The sequence below is a fragment of the Protopterus annectens genome, chromosome 4.part1 (genome assembly GCF_019279795.1).
Source record: "Protopterus annectens isolate FY-2018-M chromosome 4.part1, PAN1.0, whole genome shotgun sequence".
NCBI classification, from domain to species: Eukaryota; Metazoa; Chordata; order Ceratodontiformes; family Protopteridae; genus Protopterus; species Protopterus annectens.
Window position 1 is genome coordinate 896,122,755 of NC_056734.1, and position 16,237 is coordinate 896,138,991.

A 16,237-nucleotide genomic window follows, 5' to 3' on the forward strand; every position below is an offset into this window, starting at 1 on the left:
TGCTGTACCCTACAGATATACAGACATGCACACATACACACACTTGCCAAAACTCAATGGGTATCCCATGCCTATCAACCCATTTGTACAACACTGTTGTGCTGGTACTGCAAGGCTCATGTAGCCAGTAGGGAGAGGAGCGTAACAGGGTACATGTAATGTCTGATACAGCAGCAGCCACAACTGACTATGGTAATAGGTGTTGTGGTGGTTGTGAAGGCCCTCATGGAATTTCCAACTACAAGTGTACTAACACACAGACACTGCTATCCTCAGTAATGTACATGTACACATGTGTCAATACTGGGGTGCATCGCTGCAGGTGGTCATTGCTGTGCACCTGGCTATTGTCCATGGAGAAATGGGTTGTGTAGGGGATATGTGTACAGTGGTATTATGCCACTTGCCATGTGCCAGCAGGTAATCTATCAACAGACACCACTGTGGTGACCCTCAGGGTGAGCGTGACATGCATCAGCCAATCCAATGGGTGCCTCCTGCACATGGCCACTGAGGTGATCCAGTTGACATGTATGCAACATGTATTACAGTACATGGTTAGTGTCTGTGATGGAGACCTGTAACCAAGCATGTTCTGTTGACTGTGGTAGTATAGTGGAGGTACCTGTTGCATGTGGTGCATACAGGGTGCTGTCTCCTATATGTGCCAGTTATTACACAGCTGGGCAGACATGTCAGTGGCACTCAAGCATAGGTTGTCTGTACATGTCTCAGCTGGATACCTGCTATCTGCACATCTGTACAGGGACTGACAGTCATCAGCTTGGCAAGTAGCTATGCAGTAGGATGAATGTGTCGACAGACATTTAACAAAAATATGTATGTTGGAAGCCCTCACTAACATGTGCTGTACAGACAGTAATCTACAGTTACATTCCACATGTTAGATCATTATCCAGTAGGGGATATATACTGTGACACAGCTCACATACCAAGAACATGACAGGGAGGCCTCAGAGTCTAGCTATGCCTGCAGGTGTGCTTGTTGTCAGTACTACATTTAGCACTCTACTCTTGCCTGGGAAAGCACTGTCAACAGTAGTACTGTTATGATACACTACATGTCAGTGTGACAGCACATACCCTGGGTTACTACCCCTGCATGCAACACATTCACATGGATAACAGTGCTGCACAGGTCTCATAAACTTGTGTGTTCCAAACATGACACTCACACCGACAGCACTTAGATGCATGTATTGTGCATGGCATTACATACACTTATTACAGATGTCATTATCCTGCTATGTTATCAGACTGAGTGCTGAGAACTGGTTACCGGGGCTAAGCCCTGCTTAGCAGGTGTCAGCATTGCTGCAATATAACAGCTAAGCACTGGTAAGCGAAGCCTATATGGTGTAAGCACCCATACATTTAACCGTACCTTAGCACCGCTTAGCTTTGCGCAACCCCACACAAACCCGCTTAAAGCCGCTTAAAACAGCCTTAACCTCTCTGTATATGACAGCCCTTGTTCTGCCCAGCAACAAAATAAATGGCCCTTGAAGGTCTTGAACCCACGACCCTGTACACTATAGTCACAGCAGTTAACCATTATGCCATGACCACTGTGAAGACAGTTGTTTTTCCAATATATCTGTCAATGCACATATTGATTAGTATTGAACAATTGCTTTTACTTCCACAATTGTGTAGTACTTGTTATTGATATTACTGTTGCATCACATATGCTGTTATATCATAAGGTACACATATCAGATACATACAGTGTGATACATCTGGGAAGGTATACACAACCGTGATGTTTACACATGACAGGAATATGGATCTATACATATACATACATTGATATATGTCTACATGTACATACACATGCATATTCATACATATTTCTGTCTACACATCTGTATAGTGCATCATATATATGGCCATGTGTAGATCTCTTTGTGTGTGTGTGTGTGTGTGTGTATATATATATATATATATATATATATATATATATATGTGTGTGTGTGTGTGTGTGTGTGTGTGTGTGTGTGTGTGTGTGTGTAGATATATATGTTGGCACATCCTATGTGTACAGATATACCTATTTATGTTGATATATATGTAGATATCCATAAGTATATGTGCATATGTATCGATATCTCTATATGTGTATACATATATTGCTGTGTATATGTATATATTTGAGTGTTTATATATATATATATATATATATATATATATATATACACACACACACACACACACACACACACACACACACACACACACATATATATATATATATATATATATATATATATATATATCCATATATGTATGTGCATATGTATATGTGTATATATCTATATAGATATATGGATAAATATATGCATATATGTTTACCATATGTCCAGAACATGGAGTGGAGTCCTACCTCAGCACCAATATTCCCAACTTCTTAGTGCAAGGGGATGTCTTGTATGTATTGCAGGTATATATATGTAGACTGTTGCTACTGCAACAGAGGTTGTCTTAACAGACATGTGTGTGGGAGGTCACAACTGCTTTTGACATGTGTGCCATTAGCTACTGACAGACATCCTAAGGACATCATAGTACAGTACCACGGCTAGCACATTAATGATCCTGTGGACTACAGCAGAGATATGACCAATATATGTGGACAGTCTGGCACTCTGCGGTCAGTCCAGAGGTGTACACATATCACCTTCATACGAGACATGTGGACCACGCCTCCCAATGTGGATGTTAATAGCCATGTACATAGGTATATCACATAAATACTGGACTACATATGCCCACTTACAAGTTACTTACAGTTTATGCATTCACAAACGCCAGTCTGTCCTGACACATAATACCTGGTGGTGCAGGGATCACATGGCCACATATTACCCAGTAGTTAGTGACATACATCTGCACAGAATCCCACTGCTTTGTCAGAAATACACAACAGTTATGGTGGCCTGGCAGCAGTATGTCTTGCAAATAACTGGACATAACAGCACACTGGGTAATTACACTAGGCTGCTAGACATGTCACAAAGGACTGTGCAAACTACAGGCAGACTGCCACAACACTGGACTACATTTTGTATGGGGGAATACACATGCACTTGCGATTATAGCGGGCTCTACACGCATGTCACAGCACAGAGTAACAGACACCTGTGAGAAAGTGCAAACCCACAACAAACGTAAACACAGCCAATGCCACATATGGTACACAAGCTTAATATGACACTATATGGACTGTCTGCTAAACACCATCCTCAAATGTGCCACTCACACACTAACCCTACATACACTGGGTCATGGCACTGTGGGGTCTGATGGCTGTCTGTGGTATGGGACACGTGTGTGTCTAGCCCTACAGACATGTGAGCCAATAGGTTACCACACACTGGAGCAGCATGTAACATCAGATAGAACAGGACCAACAATGGCATCCACCACAGTCTGTGCACAGCCCAACGTACGTATGCACAATACACATACTGTCGACAATCACCCTAAGTACACAGACCCCAGTACTGTACACACAACTGCAAAATAGCCAAGTTATGTCCTCAGAAACAACCCCTACTATACATAACATGTCTAGCAGTCTGATATCTGACTGGCTTGTTAACAGGTATGATGTCAATAAATAATGGTGTACAGAACATATGCACCTCTTACTGCATGACATATGTACAAAGGTTGACAGACTTGTAGCTGGAGCTATGAACACTGCCCCAGTATTGGCATGTTGCTGTGATAACCTCATACATTTACTGTCGTATCAGGGTCTGTTGTGACATATGTCCTATGAGGGATATGAAGTCAGTAACTCTCATGGCTGTCACCATGTACTGACTGCAATCCTCATGCTATGCTTCTGTAGTTCTCAGATAGGTGTTCTGTGAGTAACACAAGAAACAAAAGGCCCCACACACTGCCCAGTCAGCAGATGACCCTACAGATGGGAGTTTCCTGAAAAACATAGCACTGTCATGATAGGTATTAAAACATGTAGACCAGCCATATCCACACACACCCTGTTAAACCAACATTACTCCAAATGCAGAATAGCAACACTTACATTTTGTGGTCATGTCAGGCACATCCCCTTTTGTCTGTTGGCCTGTTTCCACAGTGTATGTTGTTAGAAATAAATCCCAAAACCATCTGTGATGCTGTTTGCCAAACACCAGATCTAGGTCCTGCTCACAGTGAATGAAAAGGCCCAAGACCAACATGACGTTTGTAGATATTGGAGTGTATTATCATGCAAGTGGCTATGGGAATGTTACCACAGCTTTTCCACATGCAATCAGTTAGAAGAAGACTGCAATTCATGCAGAGGCCATCAGCTGATCATGAGCATCACTTACAAAACACAAGCTGTTGCCTAAGCAAAGCAGGTGTACTTCTCCACATCCACCAGAGAGGGAGTGAGAGAGACAGAGACAAAGTAAGCCAGGGAAGGGGTGGGAGAGTAAAACATAAGCATGTTTGTGTCACACACCTACCAGTACAGGGTTTCAAACCCCTGACTGGCTATGTATTGCTATCACATATCTATGCAGTTATTGCATGCACCAAATAGCTTACATGTCAAGGAGCTGTCCAAATGTATATGTGATGGTGAGTGACATCTGCAACAGCAATAGAGTAGCAATACGATAGGTGTAGTATACATCCCTGTCCACATGAACAGGTGTCAGCGTCAACACAGCCACACTATCTCAGGGACACACACACATTGACACGCTTGGTGGGGTTAGGAATACACTTCCTAATTAGTTAGTTTGCCACAATACAGTAATGTGCAGGTGTCACATGCATCACAGGGGTTATCCAGAGGTTATATGGGAAAAGGGTATGTGAAGGTGTCTGACATCAGACACCATGCTTCAGTATGCCAATGGGAGTTGTAGTGAGTGTGAATGTGGTTGAAAGCATCATACATCACACACACACACACACACACACACACACACACACACACACACACACACACACACACACACACACATGGTGCCAGTACTGACATGCATGGGTTTATTGCTTCACGGGTGTGTAGTAGTTGACTGTGCCAGAAGGCTATACAAGGCTAAGTGAAGGGTATACATTGGCATCAGTCCACATGACAATGGTCTGCAGTGTGGCTCAGGGATGTAGTGTCTAAATTTGCCCACACAGGTGGGTACTGTATTCATCATCCAGTCATCTGGGTTACTATTGTGTATGGCCAGTGCTGTGCAATGCTTGCCATGTATGTGTTCTTTAGTCCATGACATGGACGGTGTCTGGAATGTGCGCATGTCTCACATTCATGTACAGTGACATGTGGAACTGTACCTGGGGTGACTGGCCCATGTTGTGTACACAGATTGTTATCATCAGATGTGCCAGTCCTGGCCTCATGTGGCGGGAACAGGTAATGGACAGCAGGTTGACCCTGCACCTACATTTATAGCATAATACAGGTATTCCCTGGTGTCAGTGGTATCTGTCCATACAAGGCATGTGTTTAAGGCATGGTATGTCCTTTGTGGGTCACATTTGATGGCACCACAGGTGTTGCAGGCATCCAGTGGGGACCATAGTGAAGGTGCACTGTCTACAATTATGTGCCTATTGTACTGATGGACAGGGTGTCATGTCCTCTGTAGTCCACTGCAATCACACAATGGTTACTATCTGTGGGCACTATGCAGGGAACTACCAACATAGCAGTTGTTGCCTAGGCAAGTGTGTTTGTGTATGAGACATGGGTTGAGAGTGTTCTCTGGGTAATACAAGGATTGCTTACTTTGTTCACCAGGCCTTGATGTCAGATATAGGGGTATGGATTGCACCCCAGCCTCTCGGCTATTTGATATCTGTTATCCTTGTAAGGTGGACATTATGACATATAATAGGGCCACCATATAAGAAATTTGCAAAACCTGCTCCACAATGAGTCCAGTTGTTACACACTCATAGCCACCTCCACACAGGATATGAATCACACACACACACACACACACACACACACACACACACACACACACACACACACACACACACACACTTGTCATGTCTGGGATTAGAACTCCTACCTAACTAGTTTATCACACTACGGTATTACACAGTTATAGGACACACCACAGAGATTACTGGGCTGCTCCTTTCCCAAAGGTGCATTTCAAAGTGGATGACATCAGCAGGCTTGCCAAAGTAGGGCTATGGGGAGGGCAGTGTGTGTACATGGGCCATAACCCATTCATCTGGAGGTAGACACACCACACTCAGGCACACACAGGTTTATATTCCGGAGGTACGTGTATACAACTGCTACATGACTACTGCCTTGTATAGTCATATTGCCCAGCTAGCAGTAGCACCACAGAGTCTTTAATGCTGAGGGATACAGTGGCTAATTTCGACAGTGAGTGACATTTACACATCATGTGGTTGTAGCCATTTAGCTGTGTGCTGGGTGGGACAGGTCTCATGATGGAAGGCTCTTTGTCACTGTCACTCTCTTCCACACATCTATATATGTGTACATTTGGCATATTATAGTGTGTTGTCCTTGGATATATGTGTGTATTCCCATCCAATGTGTGTACAAAGCATGACTGGTGCATAATGAGGAGTCTTTGCACTAACATCTGCAACTGTCAGATATGTATGGTCTACTGTTCTTGGCAGATATGGGCTTCAAGTGTGTGAGCATACCCAGTATGACCTTTCAGTATGTTGTTGTCTGACATTGCCTTCATTTCTCTAAGAGCGTGAGCATGCCAATTATGTCCTTCTGTATTGAATGTGTGGATCCATTCCAGGTAGTTTGTACTCCAGTGCAGACCTTTGTGTTCTACACCTACAGCTAGCAAGCTGTATCAGGATATCTGTAGATCAGTTGGCAATATGGGGTTAAATTGTGCAAGGGATAGTGTGTACTGTAGGTGGTTGTGTCTGTGCTGCTTCTGCTACATGGTACTGAAGTTAGCAGAGATATTCATACATGTGTACTGTTACACACTGAGATGTTTTATGTCCTCAAGTACTGTCAGGTGGACATTATTGCTCGCAGTGTTGTCCTGAGGAACACAGGGTGAATGCAGCTGCGTCCAGTATTGTGGACAAATGCCTACATATTTATGGAAAGTTATGCCATTTTGAAGGGGGAGCTGCAGACACTTGCTGCTGGGACTGTGTATCCAGATCAGCACCTTGGTACAGTGATGGCAGAGGATCCCATACTTGTATATCCAATGACATGACACCATGGCCTTATCTTGCTGTGGCAATACCTCACAGCTGTACAGATTCACACAGGTTACACAGAGCCAGGGGTCATAACTCAGGACATTACCCATATTGTGGTGTACAGTCAGGTTTGTAGCTACCCATTTTTGTGTTTGCAGCCAGGGATAGTATGCGCATACAGCTGTGTCAGACTTTGCACATTCCATGCTGCCCATGCTCCCACCCCCCCTTTATTATTCTGTCCTCTTCCATACATTATGCATGCATTCTCTGATAGTTTCCCTATAGTTATCACCTCATCTCAGCTGTATTTTGTGTTGGTTGACAGTTCATGCAGTGGGACATGGTGGACATGTTACTGTGGTTTGTCCACATGGTCTTGCATATGGCTTATGTGGAGTGTGTTATGTTGTTATTTGGGTGTCCATGACATAACATACATTGCAAGTATGGGTGAGACACAAGCCTTTGGCAGAGGCCTGTAGGCCATTTGGAGGTGATGCAGGGCAGCTGTAGCAGGCCATTGCATTCTGTCAGTCCTACAGTCCCAGACTACCATACAGTATATTCCCCTGGGGTGACAGGGTAGGTGTGCAAGGTGTTCATGCGAATACTTTCTGTCAGTGTTGATCAGGTGGTGTGGATGCTGGCAGGATGCTACTTACAGCTAGGGACATACCTGCATGGGACACCTGCACTGCATGTAGTATTCTTTTGCTATTGCCATACACAGGTGGGGGTCATATTGCACCCATTGCCAATCGCAGGGATAAGACAGAAGAGGTACCTGTGGGTGGTGTTTGGGTGAGCTGGGTGCATGTGTGCTATGGACACTACTTGCATCTTACTCAAAGATATGCATGGGGCATTCCAGTTATGCTGGTTTCTGCAGGGACATCCGCCATTTCCCAATACATCAGTCCTATCACCTTTGTGATATGCAATTCTTTGACCAGACAACATCAATATTCCCTACTACAAGCCCAGATAATGTGATGCATACCTGTATGTACAATTCCAAGGGTGTGCCCATTTCACGGTCACACATTATATACTGTATGTCTGGGGTACTTTTCCCTGTGTACTGCTTGTATATCTAGCCCAACAGTCATGCCATGTCCATCTTTCAGATGGTGACACATATTACCACCATATATTTACAATGGATTACTGCTAGCATGTGCTATACTGGGGAGAATTGTCTTTGGCACTGCAGTTGTGAGGACTTGGCCCTGTCATCAGCAGTAGTGGGCAATGGCCACCAGGTCAAACCTCAACATGCATACATACTCTCACACAATATGAAACACACACCTACCTAACACATGCATACCTGCATATTGTACAAATGCTACAATCTATCCTGCTACCTTAGCCCCTCAGGTCATCTGTGCTCCACTGGTATTATACCTACACATACATGTTACTACATGTCTACCTCGGATTGGAGGGGGGCACACCTGACTGTTTCTACATTTCTACACAGGATTGGGGGGCACACCTGACTATTTCTACATTTCTGCACAGGATTGGGGGGGGGCACACCTGAGTGTTTCTACATTTCTACACAGGATTGAGGGGGGCACACCTGACTGTTTCTGCATTTCTACTTAGGACTGGGGGCACACCTGACACTTGAAGACATTTCCTATGACTGTAGTGGTATGTCAGGTACTCCATTTCATTCTGTATTGTAACCTATCATGCTGACTAGAGTCATATCAGTGTACTACAGGTCTTAGTTTTGATTGACCTACATATCAGTTTCTGACTTCTTACCCTTCAGAACTAACATCCTACTGCCTGACCTGATGTAGTCTGTCTGTGTAGGCCTGGGGGGGTTACCCATAATCATCATTCAGAGGCCTTAGCATGGCCTTTGTTTGTGTTTGTCTACACCTGTTCTGCTGACTGAGACTGTTGTTGGGTATGTGAATCTCCCTGGCTGGCATGTGTGTGTCATATGGACCCACATGTAGCCCAGTGCATTTCCTGCAGTGGGTTTTGTCAACATGTGTAGTACTGGCTACTATGGTGACACCAGTATCTGTTACAGATCACATGCTGCCACTATAGGTATGTACTATCTGCTGGCATCCCATTCAGCCACCCGATTCCCTTGCATCTCGCATCCATACCATAGATACAAGTAACAACACATACTACTCCATTCGGCAATTGGTAAAGAGAGTAACTTACTTTGTGGGTGTGCCAGTACTGAGGATGGTGCTGGAGGGCTGCCTATGTTGGATGCACATAGTACACTCCATATACATGGTTGAGCACAGGTAGTGTCATGTTTGGCATCTCTTTTACTGTATGTGCAAGTCAGAGACAGGTGTCATTCCCTGGGTCCCTACTGTGTCAGTGTGTGCGCTATGCATTGCCTCTTTGCCAAGGCCAGGGCATACTTGGCACGCCTCCATCTGCCTACTGGGGCAGACTCAGGTTGTTCCTCCTCTGAGTCACTCTGTGCCTGTGCAGGCCTTGGCATTGGTGGGAAGGCTGTGTGGCCCTGCCCCGTGCTGTTCCTGCTGCAGCTGTTTCCGCAGGATCATATTGTGTAGCATGGCACATACAATGACAATTTGAGTACATGTAGCTAGTGAATACTACTAAGGCTCCACCAGATGTGTTCAGGCACTGGAACTGTGACTTGAGCATCCCAAACACATGCTCTATTATAATTCTGGTCTGTGCATGTGCCTCATTATGGAGTTTTTGTTCGGATGTGTGTGCATTTCTGATGGATGTCATCAGCCACAACTCCAGTGCATAATCAGCATCCCCACTAGGTGACCATAAAGGATGTCCCCATTGGCAAATCTCTAATACAGCTGCATCAGATGCCAGATGTGGGAATCATGATAGCTTCCAGGGCAGCCAGCACACACATTCATTGTAATGCCCTGGGCATTGCACACAACATGGCAGTTAATAGGGGGGAAGCCCTTGCAGTTGATGTAGACCCTACCCCACTCATCAGGTGGTGCTTTGATGCATATGTGTGTGCAGTCTATAGTACCCACTACCTCAGGGTATTCTGATATTTGGTGGAAGAGACGCATATTGCTGCCCAACACCTCACGGATGTTGGGGAAATATACGTGCTCACCAGCATGTGCTGACATGGCATCCAGGAACTGGTGGAATACCCTGGATGCTGATGCCTGTGAGATCCCCATGATATCCTCAGTTGGCTTTTGGGAGGTGCCTGTGTCTAGTATTCCTAGGCCTACACATAGCTTGGTATTCACTGGGATGGGTTCCCCTCTGTTAGTTCTGTGTGTCAGACGTGGCCAGCACAGCTCAACAATTTGCTGTAAGAGGTCCCTGTCCACCCTATAGCGCTCCACTATCTCCAGCTCATGTAGCCCCTGGTAGGTTAACCCAGGTCTGTACACCCTTGTCCGTATCTTCACTGTGGGTTGGTCGACAGCATTCTCATCCTCACCACCCTCAGCCTCTTCCACATACTGACTTATAAGAGCTAATGCAGCCCCTATCATTTTGTTGCTTTTGTTAGGTATATTTCCCTGCTTGTGTACACTGGTGGTGTAGAGTTTGTGGAAAAAATATAGAGCAAAAGGTGCTTGCATAGTTTATAGTAGTGTTCTGGGCTGGGCTGGTCTGCTGCCTGTGTAATTGGCTGATTCTGATACATTCCACCTGCCGGCTATGCTAGTTCTCCTTGATTACCTTCCTACTGCTGTTTTCCCTTCCCTTTGCCTACCTGTTTAAGCCCAGGGGCACGCCGTGCAAACACAATGCTCAGATGTGCGCAGAGCTGCTATTTCCTGGTTTACTTTTTTTTCCTTTAAAACCCAGTGCGCAGCGCGCACACCCGCTTAGGCAATGTAAAGAGTGCTAGGCAGCCTCTGACACACACCCTTGCTTAGCTCTGCTAAGCTAAGGGCAAACCCGAGCCACAGGGTTCCAGTCCACTTACAGTATGCCTGACACACCCCTCTATGATGACAGCTAACTCCTAGGCTTGCACCAAACTATTCTTGCTCTTACACTGTTGGGTGCTGACTAGCATTGAGGGGAAATCTGGGATTCAGTATCCTTCCCCTCATTTGCCTAGGATTGCCTGCTGATGCATAGTTACAGGTCCCATACTGAGCCTCCCCCCTTAGCAACCCCAATTCACTGGCCATGTTGTCTTCTGCCTGCCATTGAGTATAATGGCAAAATAGTGATTTTGGTTAGAATGCTTATTTTAGTTTTTTTTTCTATTTTTTTTTTGCCTGATCCCATTTACGCGCCACTGCCCTATGCTTAAACAGCCAAAATTGGCTAAAAAAAATAAAAGTTTTTTTTCCAGATGTTTTCCATGCCAGTGGCCATATATTTAGCCATTGGCATGCTTTCAACATAATATGCACCCTTCATTTGGAGCTGTCATGGCTCCAGTTTGTAGTTTGCAGAAATGTACTCGGTTACTAACTGAGTACATTTCTGCAGATTACACTAGTCTTGCACAGCTGGCTGCCAGCTTCCTGGATTGCAAATTCACCTCATTTGCATGGATTCTACATGCAAATGGGGTAATTTGCATACAGGAGCTGAGTCCATGCAGGACTAGTGCAGGAGCGGTCGTGCACATCCCTGAAGCTTATTCCTGGATTGCACAGCAGACGTATTGCCTGCTGGTGCTGCTGCACTAGTCCTGCACACCATGCAGGGCTTGCTGAATCCAGGGGATCATCTTCCTTTTGGAAAATCTACACATGGAAATTCATTCACAAAGTTTCTTTACTCCACATAAAGTGGCACTGATGTCAGGAAATGAAATATCTGAATGCTGGAAATGTGAAGAAACAGTAATGTCAGACTGGGCACACATGTTTATAGAATGTAAAACTGTAATCCCTTTTTGGCTGGAATTTAAATCCTTTATAAAAGCGTTGTGGTCGGATAAATGTGAAGTGACTGACTCTCTGTTACTATTTGATGCTCCGATACTAGCGTACATACCAGGTACACAAGTGCAACTCCTCTGGTCCCTCCTTGCAATAGCAAGAAAAACTATTACCTCAACTTGGAAGAGTAAAAAAATTATATAATTTGTGGAATTTATATCATTGGCCAAAATTGTATGTAATAGAAAATTGTTGACTATAACTTCAAGAAACAATCCAAAATGATGGAGGTAGATACGCCACAACTATCGAAGCAAACCAGGTAGACAAGCGTAAAAGAATAACCCTTTATTCAAATGAAGTAAGCGCTTTCACGTTACAAAGAATGCTTCATCAGACTTTAACATAGTACAGAAACTCATTCCATTTAAATATATAGGAAGCACCAATAGCACACCTTATCCATGTCACATGTGTTCCACATAAAATCACATCATTCACTTTAAAGGGTATAGGGAAAGAAATATATATATATGTATATGTATATGTAAACTTACATTAAATATACACATGAAGTATAAACAATTATTAATAAAACTATTATGTATATAATAGAAAAATATATATAAAAATACATATAAAAACACATATAGAAGCTTACTAAACATACAAATCTAGTTTAATGTACAAACGGTCTATCTATTAAAAAAGGTTTCAATGATAGCTTATCATTGAGACCGTGCCCCTTATCTGCAGCTATCCATAGAGAGAATGAAGGAAATGCCTTAGCTAGGCATACTCTGCAAAATGACACTACACATGTATTTAGATTCATGGCTATAGGACAGTTATTAGAGACAGAGAGGTTAGGTAATATTGGAAATAAAACAGAGAGAACGGAGGCTAGGTGGATAATTAAGCTAGCTGCAGATAAGGGGCACGGTCTCAATGATAAGTTATCATTGAAACCTTTTTTAATAGATAAACCGTTTGTACATTAAACTAGATTTGTATGTTTAGTAAGCTTCTATATGTGTTTTTATATGTGTTTTTATATGTATTTTTATATATATTTTTCTATTATATACATAATAGTTTTATTAATAATTGTTTATACTTCATGTGTATATTTAATGTAAGTTTACATATACATATACATATATATATATATATATTTCTTTCCCTATACCCTTTAAAGTGAATTATGTGATTTTATGTGGAACACATGTGACATGGATAAGGTGTGCTATTGGTGCTTCCTATATATTTAAATGGAATGAGCTTTCTGTACTATGTTAAAGTCTGATGAAGCGTTCTTTGTAACGTGAAAGCACTTACTTCGTTTGAATAAAGGGTTATTCTTTTACACTTGTCTACCTGGTTTGCTTCGATAGTTGTGGCCTATCTACCTCCATCATTTTGGATTGTTTCTTGCTTTTTGAGGTGATACCTTACCCTGTATTTGATCTTCTTTTTGTGGATATAACTTCAAGAACTTCAAGAATGACACATAAGCAACTGGCTTGATTAAAACTTAAAAAATTGTTAGATAAAATGTGACTGTATTGACTGTATTGACAAAAAAGTATCTGTTATGGACATTGTATATAGTTAGGTTTATTTTCATTGTTTAATAGTTTTGTTACATCTGTATTTATAAAATTCAATAAAAATTATGTGAAAAAAAAAAGAAATAGAAGCCACTGCCTCCTCTGTTACCAAAGCAAACAATGGGTATTCGGTGTTCAATTCTTTTTCTCTGAAAAAGGCAGCTCACATCAATATTCTTTAACATCAGTTGCTATTTCTACCTTATTTCTTTTTCTAGTCTCTTTCCTTTATGAACCTGATGTATAGAACACCCCTCCTTCTGATTATGGTTCCCGTGCATTGGCACAATAGGAATATCATTTGGTATCTTCTCTTCTGTCTCGGTATACAATACCCTCTCATTTGTATTTCCTTCTTTACGTTGCTCTCCCTCTGTCTTACTATGAATGAACTCATCTCTCTTAATTTACATTTTCTTTTCTAAGTTGCTCTACTTCTGTGTCTTTGTGACTATACATCACCCTCTCAAGTTTTTTTTCTTCTCCAGGTTGTTCTTCCTCAACAAATTTGTTTAGAACTCTGACCAAGCACTGTTTCTTCCTCTGTAACTATACTAATGAAGTGTTTCTTATTGATAATTTGCTTACTTCCCCAACACTCAACTGCTACTTAGAATTCTCCATTTTCAATTTTCTCTGCTCAGGCAGCAGTAACATTTTTACTTTCTGGTTTGTAAAACTTTCAGGCTGCCATATTTTACCATGTGATATGTTTTCTTCTGCCAGTTCTACTCTCGTGCGTTGCTCTGTTATATGTCTATGCTAACATATCTCTTTAAATGGGATTAGGAAATATGCAGGTTCTTCCTCCATATTCTTACCCGAGGCATGGCTTCAATACACTCACTAAATATTTGGTATTTGTATTGATTGTTTTTAACTTGTAAGCTTATAAGACATCCTGGACCACTGGATCCGGGATTCCTCTGATGGATGTCCACAGGGCTATAACTACATTTGAATTTAAGTTTTGGTATTTAAGATTAGAAATCCTACCCAATAAAATTTGATAGGTAATAGCTTCCAAAGTTTTTTTGGGAGGGGTGTATATACTTCAGCATTGGTAGTCAAGTAATTACATGCTTCCTCTCGCTAGTAGGCACATAGATGCCATACCAGGTGTATACCTCGTTTTCCACATCCAGTGATCTAGATTGAATAAACACAATGAAGAACTCTGCTTCACATGGATATAAAGCCTGTTCCAAAGAAGGGAAGCCTCTGAGACACATGCCTGTCTCTCCAGCATATTCTATTTATGCTGCAGGCAAGGTTTAGATCACTGTATGAGGTGTTTTTGATGCTAGCAGTCTTATGGATGTGCAACAAGTCCATTAGGGCTTTTTATGCTAGGCATAGATCTCTTCGCAACAGCTTGTAGAAGACTGAGTATACAAATAATGCTTTAAAGCTGTCACATAGGGCTTTTCTACCCCATGTGTTCTTTTGGTGAGGAACATATGTGGATGCTCCATTTGTTACATGTGCTTGGTGAGGTACATACCCAAAGGAACATTGTACTCAATTACTGGTGTTATGAGACAAGAGCACAGTCATACCTCTCAACCGTACCAAATTTCTCGGTATTTGCCAATTTTGAGGGAAAAATAATGGGGTGCCACGAATTCCTGAGTGGCCCCTTTAATTCTTGATTTTGTTTAATATATATGTACAACTTTAAACTTATGGCTGACCTCACCAAGCATTGCCAGAGTACAGAAGTGTGTGCAATGATGACATCAGTTTTTTGTGCCAGTGCCTGACTGCCTGCCTGTCTGATTCTCTGAGATGTGGGAGCCTCAAAAATCAGCTGCTGTGGATGCATTTGTTGATGGGACAAATAGGAAGAGGGGAGCTGTTATGGGCTGGTTGGTAAAGCACTGATTATACAGATAATGCAACTTGCAAGGACCAGGGAGCCCCCAGCTAGCCCCAGTAAGATCCAGTATGAAAATATGTCAAGAATGCTGGGTTCTTATGCTAACAATTTATTTCTTTGTTTTCAGTTTCTGGCTAGTTAAGTTTACTTTTTCTGCACAAAATCAAACCACCCTTCTTGTCTTGTACCTTATGCCTACTACAGTTTAAGTTGGTTCGGAGTTTGTGTGCCTTGTTTAAGTGGGTCATGGCCTGGGTCCCAGCTTTACTGTATTGCTTTCAGAGTTTGTGTGCTTTATTTAAGTTGGTTTCCACAGCCTGGGTCCCAGTTTTATCATATTACCTTATGCCTACAGCCTGATAAGTGTCAGAAAATGTTCTGGCTGGCTCACCCTTTAAACCCTAAATAAGATACAACAGGTGTGTGTGTGTGTGCGTGTGTGCGTGTGTGTGTGCGTGTGTGCGTGTGTGTGTGTGCGTGTGTGTGCGTGTGTGTAGAATGGCTTTCTTGGTATTGAAATGTTTTTTCAGCTAAATCTGTCTCTCAGTGTGTCCTGCAAATATCTGTTTCAAACAAGTTTATGCACATACAAAAAATGCCTATGAACTAGGGCAAATTAGTGGTGGTCCCTGCTGGTTGTTATTCAG